Raw genomic sequence first — 13,044 nt, forward strand, 5'->3', positions numbered from 1 at the left:
TTCCTCTTTGTGGTACAAGATAGCTCAATCATACTTAATTCAAAACTTGGGATCATCTACCCCTAGCTACATCCCTCTCTTATACCCACTCATCCTTGTTGGTTTTGAGGCCATGTCGACCATCTGTGTTGATAGGCTTAAAATGTCCAGACTTTGGCAATTGATCTTTAAGCACTCACAACTGTTATTGTTGACTTCAATGCATGGATCTCATCTATGCAACACCCCCTTCAACCTCCACGTTTTGCATATCCTAGTCAATCCTTGCAGCTCATATCTTCAACTTGATCGTGTACCCTATTCAATAATTCAACACTAGATCACTTCCTTCAATTTTACCTCTTGTGTTTATTCAAGTTTAATCTTCACAAAACCAAGAGTAGAATGATGGGTACATTTTGTAGCCACCATCTACCCTTGAGAACACTTCTCCCTAAATTAGTTTTCTCTCCCAAAAATCCTATTGATTTTCCTTCTCTAGTTTTGATCACAAAACTACTTCTAATTCTACAAAATCTTTTCAAGATATTTCTTCAAGGAAAACAAGGAACTGAAATGGGTTTTGTTTTCTCATCCCATTTTTACCTAGTACTGATTCCTAAAAACATTATTTTCTATATTTCCTTCTTTTTAACAAAAGACTTGTTTATGGTACCTATACCATTTCTTGTCTACTTTAAATTTGAGAAAACTCTACTTCACTTGAGAAAGTAAGTAGAATATGTTGAACCCCTATGTCCCAACTAGTTTCCTCTCAACATTTTCAAATTTCATTCCACTTGAGTTCATTCCCAATTGTCCCTAGACAATCGAGGTATTTTAAATACTTTTCAAATGAATCCTTTTTCAAATGGCAACTCTCGCACATCTTATGCACATCTCTGATCTACCACATTGTATCCCCTCCATCCTCCAATCCTTGATCAAATGGATGATCATTTGATACTCCCAAATCACTCCCAATTGAAGAGCAACTTATATTTCATCATACCTATCCCACTCCTCTATTCTTTTCCATCACCACCATCATCTCTTGGTCAAATTGACAATTTGATCAAAGTACTTTATTCTTCAACATAGGCACCAATGTTTATTATCACCTCTCTCCCAAATTTTAATACATCATCAAACCATCTTTAGCTAACCCTTCCAACACTCAATCTTGGTCGACATTCATGAAGTGGCATTGCACTTTGCTTGTCCACTTGTGATTGTCAAGAAGGAGCCGACCATGGCCAGATTTTCGGCCAGCCCTCCCTACTCACTTCCTCCTCTTACAAGTCTTAACTCCCACCTAACCCAACAATTAAATGGGCAGCCACCCACCTCCACCAATCAAAGAGGAGGCAGCCAACCCTCTCCCTCTATAAATAGAGCTTGGCCGGCCACCTCCTCCCCATTTGCTCATTTTCTACACTCTCCACTCCTTCCTCCACTCCCCCACACTCCTCTCCTACCTCTTCCCCACGAGCTGAAGCTCCCCCAAGGCTCCATGGCCGGCCATGGCCATGGGATCACACCAAACCGCAGCTCTCCTTCTCTCTCAAGCTCCTCCTCCCCATGAGAGCATTCCTCTCACTCTCTTCTCCCCCAACCCTAGCTGGTTTCCTCTCCTCTTCTTCTTCCTCCATTGCTAAGATTGGATCTTGATGCAGGTGCATGTTGGTCCAAGCATGGAGAAGGTTGAGCAATCCTCAGATCTGAAGCTCTTGACCAAAGTTCGTCCAAAATCTTGCAGTAATTTCTGTATCTTGCTGTTTCAGATTCTGGTACGAACTTGTAAAATCCGCCAAATCTCGTGTGCAGATCCAAATCCAGTGATTCAAAGTTCCGCAGATAGGTATTGAAAAGATCTACAATTTGGCGTTGGTCTCATCCTCAAATTCGTTACGGATTTTGCATGGTAAATAAAGTTCTCCAAACATGCAGAATCACTGTTTGTTAGATTTCTTCCGTTTTACAAAACCTTTTTGAGCAAACTCAACTGTGGGTGAAAGCCCTCTCCCGTACCTTCATTTTGGCGTTGGTTTCACTTCGAATGACCTCCTGAAATTGAAATGGTTCACAGATCAAGATCTGGTCAGATCTGACTTTGTCGAATTAAACCAGGAGCCTGGAGACGAATTTTTGAATGAAACCAATTGGGTAAGAACCACCTATTCAATACCTTCCAGATGCAGCTGACCTCATATTTTTATGAGTTGTGTACGATTATTGGTGAATTAAACTTGTTCTGTGTGTTCTGCAGACATAGCTCTTAGCTTTTAAATCACCAAAAATCCATTTTTGAACCTAATTGAGTGATTCCAATTCTGTAGGATTACTGACTGTTTCCTTAATCTTCTCCAACAAGTTTCAAACTTTTATCTGTTGTGTAAACCCAGAGAGAAAGCAAATGGTACAGACATGCAGTAAACTTGTAAATCCATTTGTGAGAGTTTCAGAAACAATTTGAACCCAAATCCAATTGTGTGTGCAGCTCTGTTTAATTATCTTTCAAATGCAAGTGGCCTCATATTTTTAGGATTTTTCTACGATTTATGGCTTACAGATCTTGTTTTCTGTACAGTCAGATTCAAAGAAATTCCTAAAATTGTAGGTTTAGTATTTTTGGGTGATTCCAATTGGGTTAGTCTTGTATTAGTACTGGCTATATAGGAAAAATATTATTAGTCTCTGTTTATACATATTTGTTGCTGTTAGTCATGATTATGTGTGACATGCATTGTTGAAGCAAAACTTTTTGGTTTATTTAAAACCCTTGACCAACTCTTTTTAGTAGAGATGGGCAACCTTTGTTTTATGCTTGCAAAACAAGACCTCTGCAACCTAACATTAGCTCTTTTGTTTTGCTTAAGTTTTGTAATGATGTGGCATATGGTTTGCTCCCTATTTTTGTATAGTGTTAAGTGAGCAAATTAAATTGGGAAAACTGATTTCTACTTTTCCAAAAATGTTTGAAAATGTTTTGTGAATGTATTTGATGTCAAACTAAGGCTTTTGTCCTCTTTATGATGTTATCTACCAGGGGATGTTTGGTTTATACCATGTTGATAACCGAGAGAGGCAATTGCTAAGTTGTGATGCACTCATACCTTTACTAGGTAAATAAATGGGGTTTTCTAAATTAAAACTCTTAAAGTTGTTTTGTGGTATCTATAGGTCCTTAGTATGTTATACCTTGGCTGCATGGTTAGTTGTTGATTGTTGAATGTTGTCTTGTTGATGCAATGTGATTGATTGTGTTCCTTTTATATTTTCCGGCGATAGATGCGAACAATTCCGGAGAAGAAGAAGAAGTGGAATCGGATGAAAAGATTATTTATATTGTTGGAATTCTTATATTGATGGAGTTGAAAAAGTACAGGGACAAATAAGCCAAGGCAAGCCATCTCTTGATCTCTGAATATTGAATCTCATATGGTGGTTACTTTGTTATTATTATTGTCTCTCGATCTATCTTGTGTGATTTCTACTTTTGTTGTCGGAGCATGCTTACCGTGAGCATGTTTACTCTCTTTGGCACCTCGCCGACAAACCCCTTTTTGTAAATGGTGGTTGTCAACACCATGATCTTGGTGTACCCTCTAAATGTGATGGGTATGCCCACTTATCTTGTGTGTGTCGACCTCTTGACACCCTTCTTGAACCCCTTGTTGATGTTCTGCATACTTACTCTCGAGTATGTTGAACCCCTTGTTGATCTTATGCATGCACACCCTGAGCATGTATGCCCCCTTGACCATCTATATTATCATCTTCTTAGAGGTATGGTGATTAACATCATGAACCTTGTTGAATCTTCCAACTTATGTTGATCATATACATGCTTACCCCAAGCACGTATGACCCCCTTTTGACACCGCAATAATCATCTCCTTAGTGGTATGATGGCTAGCATCATGTCATTGTGACTCTTAGTTCCTTCATAAAACTATAGGTTGGGAACCCCCTTGGAAAAATACCTTGCTGAAAAGAATTTTTGAAAACCTTGGGTGAGTTGGACTTACCCAAGTGTGTGTTTATGAAAGGAAAGGATCTTGGCAAAGATGGTTGGAAAGAAAATCTTGTTTTCGAAAACTTTGGCGCCTAAGTATTCACCCGTGACAATTAACCCGCGCAACCACATTACCCTGGAGTGGGACGGGGCTTAGCTCGTAGTTTGTTCTTCTTAACATGGGACACCGCACAACTATATAAGGGTAAGGTTACCCCTGAATCCGGATTGTCGTTGGTGGAGACAATAGTATAACGGGAGGCCTTCGGGGCTGACCCGTCCGGAAGACACTATGGGTCTCCTGGCTTGGCGGTGGAGCCACGCTCAAGGTGAGGTGCGCTGCCACGGTGCCGGGGAGGTACATACTCCATAGGGTAGGATCCCGTGCTAAGACGAATAGGCGAAAGGCTATGTCCGAGTTTTTGTCATGGCATAGTTGATATGCGGGGATGATGCCCACATGATGAACTCGCGGATCTTGTGGGGAAAGTGTGCAAACTCTGCAGAGTCAAATCTATTCGAATAGCCGCGTCCGCGGTCATGGACGGTTGGAATGGCTGTTGCTTAGCCTGATGAGTTTTTGGTTTACAAAAATTGTTTGGAAAATGAAAGAAAGGAACTTGTTTTCGGAGTACCGGAAGGGTACGTGAATGGTTTGGTTGACCATATGGAGATGGTCGGAAAGGAAACAAATTGGGTTACCCCCTCCCTAGTGTTTTATGTTGTAGTCCCTCTTTTGAAGTATTTTCTTCAATAGAGATATAGAGATGTCTTAGATTAATTCTTGAAGTGTCCCCTTCAATCGAGAAGTTGGGATGCTATCTCCACCAAAAACATCTCTTCTCTTCTACATGCTATATCCACAAGAGAAACTATTCTTCCTCTCTTGTCTTCTTTAGTTAGAATTGTTATCACCTTCTTGATGGTTTTGCGAGTACAATTCAAATGTACTCACGGCTTTGTCCCTGGCTATTTACTTGGCCAGACTTGGAGGAACTCTACAGATGAAGAAGGAGCTGGCGACGTCTATGCGAGCTAGGAACGTCTTCCCAGTCAGTTGCCTGTAGGGTTATGGCAGATGACTTGGGCTCCGCGCTGTTGAAGTGATGATGCTACTCTGATGTTTAGTTAGGCCCTTCGAGGCTATTATGTATATATTGGTCATGAGACCTTATTGTAATTTTTCTTATTCCGCTTTGTAATGGATGGTGTAATTTGATATCAGTTCGGTTATGTGTTCACGACGCACTGATCATGGGATCGTGAATTGTATACATAACAGGGTATTTCGGACAGCTAGTCCGGGGTCCCCACAGAGCTCATAATAACAATGCACCACCCTCCGATAATACTTGATACACACTTTCTGCGCCTAGCTGAAAGGCGTTAAAGAAAAGCGCTTATGGGAGACAACCCATGGTTTTTACTACAGTACTTTCTTTTTATTTTGTGTCTTGGAAGTTGTTTACTACTGTAGCAACCTCTCCTTATCTTAGTTTAGTGTTTTGTTGTGCCAAGCAAAGTCGTTGATAGTAAAGTTCATACTAGATTTGGATTACTGCGCAGAAACAGATTTCTTTGCTGTCACGAATCTGGGCTGTTTTCTCTGTAGGTAACTCAGAAAATTATGCCAATTTACGTGAGTGATCCTCAGATATGTACGCAACTTTCATTCAATTTGAGCATTTTCATTTGAGCAAGTATGGTGCCTCGATAAAATTCGTCAATACGAACTGTTCTGTTTTGACAGATTCTGCCTTTTATTTCGCATTGCCTCTTTTGCTATGTTGGATGAATTTCTTTGATCCATTAATGTCCAGTAGCTTTATGCAATGTCCAGAAGTGTTAAGAATTATTATGTCACCTCTGAACATGTTAATTTTTATTGTCCACTAACCCTCTAATGAGTTGTTCTAAGTTTGGTGTGGAGGAAGTTTTCAAGGATCAAGAGAGGAGTATGATGCAACATGATCAAGGAGAGTGAAAGCTCTAAGCTTGGGGATGCCCCGGTGGTTCACCCCTGCATATTCTAAGAAGACTCAAGCGTCTAAGCTTGGGGATGTCCAAGGCATCCCCTTCTTCATCGACAACATTATCAGGTTCCTCCCCTGAAACTATATTTTTATTCCATCACATCTTATGTGCTTTTCTTGGAGCGTCGGTTTGTTTTTGTTTTTGTTTTGTTTGAATAAAATGGATCCTAGCATTCACTGTATGGGAGAGAGACACGCTCCGCTGTAGCATATGGACAAGTATGTCCTTAGGCTCTACTCATAGTATTCATGGCGAAGTTTCTTCTTCGTTAAATTGTTATATGGTTGGAATTGGAAAATGATACATGTAGTAAATTGCTAAAATGTCTTGGGTAATGTGATACTTGGCAATTGTTGTGCTCATGTTTAAGCTCTTGCATCATATACTTTGCACCCATTAATGAAGAAATACATAGAGCATGCTAAAATCTGGTTTGCATATTTGGTCTCTCTAAGGTCTAGATAATTTCTAGTATTGAGTTTGAACAACAAGGAAGACGGTGTGGAGTCTTATAATGTTTACAATATGTCTTTTATGTGAGTTTTGCTGCACCGGTTCATCTTTGTGTTTGTTTCAAATAGCCTTGCTAGTCTAAACCTTGTATCGAGAGGGATTACTTCTCATGCATCCAAAATCCTTGAGCCAACCACTATGCCATTTGTGTCCACCATACCTACCTACTACATGGTATTTCTCCGCCATTCCAAAGTAAATTGCTTGAGTGCTACCTTTAAAATTCCATCATTCACCTTTGCAATATATAGCTCATGGGACAAATAGCTTAAAAACTATTGTGGTATTGAATATGTACTTATGCACTTTATCTCTTATTATGTTGCTTGTTGTGCGATAACCATGTTCACTGGGGACGCCATCAACTATTCTTTGTTGAATTTCATGTGAGTTGCTATGCATGTTCGTCTTGTCTGAAGTAAGAGAGATCTACCACCTTATGGTTAAGCATGCATATTGTTAGAGAAGAACATTGGGCCGCTAACTAAAGCCATGATCCATGGTGGAAGTTTCAGTTTTGGACATATATCCTCAATCTCATATGAGAAAATTATTAATTGTTTTTACATGCTTATGCATAAAAGAGGAGTCCATTATCTGTTGTCTATGTTGTCCCGGTATGGATGTCTAAGTTGAGAATAATCAATAGCGAGAAATCCAATGCGAGCTTTCTCCTTAGACCTTTGTACAAAGTGCATAGAGGTACCCCTTTGTGACACTTGGTTAAAACATGTGCATTGCGATGATCCGGTAGTCCAAGCTAATTAGGACAAGGTGCGGGCACTATTAGTATACTATGCATGAGGCTTGCAACTTGTAAGATATAATTTACATGATACATATGCTTTATTACTACCGTTGACAAAATTGTTTCATGTTTTCAAAATCAAAGCTCTAGCACAAATATAGCAATCGATGCTTTTCCTCTATGGAGGACCATTCTTTTACTTTCATTGTTGAGTCAGTTCACCTATTTCTCTCCACCTCAAGAAGCAAACACTTGTGTGAACTGTGCATTGATTCCTACATACTTGCATATTGCACTTATTATATTACTCTATGTTGACAATATCCATGAGATATACATGTTACAAGTTGAAAGCAACCGCTGAAACTTAATCTTCCTTTGTGTTGTTTCAATGCTTTTACTTTGAATTATTGCTTTATGAGTTAACTCTTATGCAAGACTTATTGATGCTTGTCTTGAAGTACTATTCATGAAAAGTCTTTGCTTTATGATTCACTTGTTTACTCATGTCATATACATTATTTTGATCGCTGCATTCACTACATATGCTTTACAAATAGTATGATCAAGGTTATGATGGCATGTCACTCCAGAAATTATATTTGTTATCGTTTTACCTGCTCGGGACGAGCAGAACTAAGCTTGGGGATGCTGATACGTCTCCGACGTATCGATAATTTATTGTGTTCCATGCCACATTATTGATGATATCTACATGTTTTATGCACACTTTATATCATATTCGTGCATTTTCTGGAACTAACCTATTAACAAGATGCCGAAGTGCCGATTGTCAAGTTTTCTGCTGTTTTTGGTTTCAGAAATCCTAGTAAAGAAATATTCTCGGAATTGGACGAAATCAACGCCCAGGGTCCTATTTTGCCACGAAGCTTCCAGAAGACCGAAGAGGAGACGAAGTGGGGCCACGAGGTGGCGACACCATAGGGCGGCGCGGCCCAAGCCCTGGCCGCGCCGACCTAGGGTGTGGGCCCCTCGTGCCGCCTCCTGACCTGCCCTTCCGCCTACTTAAAGCCTCCGTCGCGAAACCCCCAGTACCGAGAGCCACGATACGGAAAACCTTCCAGAGACGCCGCCGCCGCCAATCCCATCTCGGGGGATTCAGGAGATCGCCTCCGGCACCCTGCCGGAGAGGGGAATCATCTCCCGGAGGACTCTACGCCGCCATGGTCGCCTCCGGAGTGATGTGTGAGTAGTCTACCCCTGGACTATGGGTCCATAGCAGTAGCTAGATGGTTGTCTTCTTCCCATTGTGCTTAATTGTCGGATCTTGTGAGCTGCCTAACATGATCAAGATCATCTATCTGTAATTCTATATGTTGCGTTTGTTGGGATCCGATGAATAGAGAATACTTGTTATGTTGATTATCAAAGTTATGTCTATGTGTTGTTTATGATCTTGCATGCTCTCCGTTACTAGTAGATGCTCTGGCCAAGTAGATGCTTGTAACTCCAAGAGGGAGTATTTATGCTCGATAGTGGGTTCATGTCTCCGTGAATGCAGGGAAGTGACGAAATCTCTAAGATTATGGATGTGCTGTTGCCACTAGGGATAAAACATTGGTGCTATGTTCAAGGATGTAGTTACTGATTACATTACGCGCAATACTTAATGCAATTGTCTGTTGTTAGCAACTTAATACTGGAGGGGGTTCGGATGATAACCTGAAGGTGGACTTTTTAGGCATAGATGCATGCTGGATAGCGGTCTATGTACTTTGTCGTAATGCCCAATTAAATCTCACTATACTCATCATAATATGTATGTGCATGGTCATGCCCTCTTTATTTGTCAATTGCCCAACTGTAATTTGTTCACCCAACATGCTGTTTATCTTATGGGAGAGACACCTCTAGTGAACTGTGGACCCCGGTCCAATTCTCTATACTGAAATACAATCTACTGCAACACTGTTCTACTGTTCTCTGCAAACAATCATCATCCACACTATACATCTAATCCTTTGTTACAGCAAGCCGGTGAGATTGACAACCTCGCTGTTTCGTTGGGGCAAAGTACTTTGGTTGTGTTGTGCAGGTTCCACGTTGGCGCCGGAATCTCTGGTGTTGCGCCGCACTACATCCCGCCGCCATCAACCTTCAACGTGCTTCTTGGCTCCTACTGGTTCGATAAACCTTGGTTTCATACTGAGGGAAAACTTGCCGCTGTACGCATCACACCTTCCTCTTGGGGTTCCCAACGGACGCGTGCTGTACGCGTATCAGTCCCCCAGACGCTCGATCTGGCGCCGTTTTGGGGACGGTTTGGGGGACGCGACGGGAGTGGCTCTTAGAGCATCTCCAGTCGCATCCCCCAAACGACGTCCGGCAAAAGCGCCGGATTGGTCGTTTGGGGGACGTCCGGACAGAATCCGCATTTGGGGGGCTCCCTTTTCTAGCCGCGTCTCCCAAACTTGACCTCCAAACAAAAAGCAAGTGTAAAAATTGTGTCCGACATTCCTGATAGAGCCTCTATACACAGGGAATGGGCTAGGGACGCCGAACAATATTTGGGGCACGACCGAACCGAAGCAACCTTTAGAGCACGCGACTGGCAGAGGTTATATGTCCGGTGTCCCTCAAATCTCTTTGGGGAACGCTTAGGGACGTGGCTGGAGATGCTCTTAACCATCTCTGAGCTAAGGCTCGTTCTCAGTTTTTACAAAGTTGAGACATAGGTTTATGGATTGGAGAGAGTATATATTTTCCTCTTGCATATGCTATTTTTATCCAATCGCTCTAGGACGGCATCATGAGCTAACTTTTAACATTGTTACTTATTACTTATACTGGATCGTTCAGATTCCCCCACAGAAGCACATCTGAATTCAATAATGATAGCTTCATGCGTCTACTTGGTATTTCTTTTCTTCACTTTGATACTCCCTCTGATTTAACTTACCACTAGTTTAGATGTACCTAGACGGCCATTAGAATTTTGTCTATCCTTCTATTCTTCAATAGAATTCGGATTTGTTGGCGAGAATCGGACGGAGTACTATTAATTCCCGTGAATATCTCATTAGTCATTGCCTTGGAATCTCTCTTTGGCAGCGCGCTCACTCTCTGCTCACTGTTACACGATGTATATTGCTAGTATATACACTAGTGGAAAACTGCTCTTTTGCACCGGTTCAAAAGGCCCATATGCACCGGATGGCCAACCGGTGCAAACCATCCGGTGCAAAAGGCCCCCCCCCCCCTTTTGCACCGGTTCTGTTACAAACCGGTGCTAAAGGGGGCACCACGTGGCCGTCTGTGGAGAGTCCGGCGGGGGACCTTTTGCACCGGTTCGTAATACGAACCGGTGCAAAAGGGTTGTGCCGCGGTAGATTCTGCCGCGGCAGAGAATTGCACTAAAACGCTGCCGCGGCAGACTCTGCCGCGGCAGGAATTTTCACTAAAACGCTGCCGCGGCGACTCTGCCTCCATTCGAAACACGGTATAATATTAATGCAAACAATTCAAATATATATATAGGAAACCATTGTATTACATATATCGATCAAAGTGACACACGTTCATGCATATATATATATATATGTCTACATCAACTTTGATATTGGCGGTTGTCCACATAGTGTTCTCCATCTGGAGCTATGACTTGCTCAAGTAAGAACCCCGCCAGTTCTTCTTGAATTGCTCGTACACGCTCTGTTGCTAGAAGACCGTCCCGCAACCGTTCGATCTAATAATTTGAAGAAGGTACGATGGTCAGTATATATATATGTGTGTATGTGAATGAAACACAAGGTGATCGATAAAATAAAGCCATGAATGTTGTTTAATTACTTACATCAAGTTGTTCCAAAATGTCCCTCACATGATGGGTATTCTGGCGGATGAACTCGCAAACGTAGAACCCGCATAAATTATTCCCGTCCTCTTGCCTCAAGCACTTTACGAGAACAAAGTTCAATCAAAATAATATATATATAATCAAGGATGATAATAATTGTATTGAAACTAGAATCAAAGAGATGCGCGGCCTAGCCATTAGTACTTACCGGTACATGTTTTATTCGAAGATCTTTATTCTTTAAACCCGGAGCTTTGTTGGTGAACCGTTTCCAAGACTTGTGGAGGATATCAGCCATGTCCCCCCACGCCTCAAGGGGTTTACTCTTCGAGTCCATGACTTCTACTATCCCGGTGTCGGGTTCAATGACTAGCAGGATATAGTGAAACCTGCGGACACACACATATATATATATGCATAACTCATCAATTACACTTAACACATGGAGTAAGCGAAAAAGATTTAATGTGTGAAGAGAGTAACACTCACGCGAAGTTGTAAGGAAATAGTATTGCCCTTTTGTATGAGTTTTTCCTTAAGACATGTACCAAGTTATTCTCCGTGTCCTTGGGAGAGTTGTCGACAGTATACCCATTCACGGTATATGGGTCAACGAACCCAAGATCATAGATTTGCCCCTTGCGGCATTCGCGAATCTTCATTCTGCATAATACAGTGAGAGTATGGTTATATGCATGCAATAATGGACGAGTCGCGGTAGAGACTTAATTACATAAATAATACTTACAGACAGTATGCACTCAGCAGAGATTTGTCGAGGGCGTCTTGGTTGAATAACTGAAATAATTCACAAAATTCGATGTTCATCACGTCAGTTCGCCCGTAGTGCTCATCTCTTATTGCCACCATGATCCAGTTCTGGCCGTCCTTACATGCATCCAAGTACCAATTATGTAGTCTTCGCAGCTGTGTTGATAGATTAGGCAACTCCGGAGCTCTGACAAGAGGTTCCCCGTATGTGTAATGGTATGCTAATTGGACATCGTCCGTGGCCATGAATTCGATGCGGCTTAAGTACTCAGGAATACTCATACCGGCCGCATCTGCCTCATCTTTGTATAGTTTTACCATCGTTGGATCAAGGCACGCTAGGACATCGGGATACACTTGGAGCGGGGGCACGAGTTTTTCTCGGGCTCCAAGCTGGGGAACTGGTTTCCCATCTACCTTACTTTTTTCCCACCGCTCTTTTGCTAACACATTTGACTTGCGAATAGACCGGTCATAGTTCGATGAAAGACTTGGCTCAGGTTGATGAAGGTTCTTCAGCAGTTTCAACTTCTTTTCCAGAGATATAGCTGGCTCCGGCTCAAGCTGGGGCTTTTTAAGTTTCAACATTTGTTGCTTGTGCTGTTCAGCTACGATCTTGGCATTTTCCTCAACTGTATAGTCATAAGGTCTCTTGGGAGCAACCTTAGGCACTCTTGGGAGGGGCTCTTGTTTGCGTCTCGGTGATTTGTTACGACTCAGCTGTGTCGTAGCGGCCCGCCTAATTTTCCTCTTATACTTGGCGGCGGAGAAGGCTCACGCGGCGGCGGAGATGGCTCACGCGCCGGCGGGGAAGGCTCACGCACTGGAGACGGCTGCATCGGTGGAGAATGCTGGCTCGGTGGAGACCTTGTTGGCGCCTTCCAACCCGGAATCACAATGAATTCCTTTCGTCATAGAACTGTAGTGTTCTTGGCCTCTCCCAGCTCTAGCAAATCCCCTTCACCGGCAGGGTGGTCAAGCCTCAGCGGCCCATACCCATCCATAACTTGATCCACCCCGGCAACAGCGTATCCAGGTGGAACCGGCTTGAAGTGATATCTTTGATCAGGTACCGGCGGTAAGACATAGCCGATCGCCGCCTTGAGCGTTAAGTAGCCCATCGTTTGGAAATGTAGCTCACAAGGTGTCGACTCTGTGATAAAG

At 42.4% G+C, this 13,044-nt stretch overlaps 2 long non-coding RNA genes across 3 annotated transcripts; one reads left to right on the forward strand and one right to left on the reverse strand.

Annotated features, from left to right (window-relative positions):
* The first annotated feature begins 1,322 nt into the window (after positions 1 to 1,322).
* On the forward strand, positions 1,323 to 5,348 carry LOC139832930 (uncharacterized). 2 transcript variants are annotated; one of them, XR_011747819.1, is made up of 6 exons: positions 1,323 to 1,718; positions 1,807 to 1,903; positions 2,069 to 2,145; positions 3,029 to 3,104; positions 3,271 to 3,383; positions 4,983 to 5,348. It is a non-coding gene; the product is annotated as an uncharacterized lncRNA (long non-coding RNA). The 2 variants fall into 2 exon arrangements; XR_011747820.1 differs by lacking the exon at positions 3,029 to 3,104 and having other exon boundaries at positions 1,345 to 1,718.
* A 5,511-nt stretch (positions 5,349 to 10,859) lies between these two features.
* Positions 10,860 to 11,749, reverse strand: LOC127309229 (uncharacterized). The gene is made up of 3 exons (XR_007857040.2): positions 11,599 to 11,749; positions 11,107 to 11,498; positions 10,860 to 10,998 (listed from the first exon to the last, which is right to left on the reverse strand). It is a non-coding gene; the product is annotated as an uncharacterized lncRNA (long non-coding RNA).
* Between the last annotated feature and the right edge of the window lie 1,295 nt (positions 11,750 to 13,044).

The sequence above is a fragment of the Lolium perenne genome, chromosome 6 (assembly GCF_019359855.2).
Source record: "Lolium perenne isolate Kyuss_39 chromosome 6, Kyuss_2.0, whole genome shotgun sequence".
NCBI lineage: Eukaryota > Viridiplantae > Streptophyta > Magnoliopsida > Poales > Poaceae > Lolium > Lolium perenne.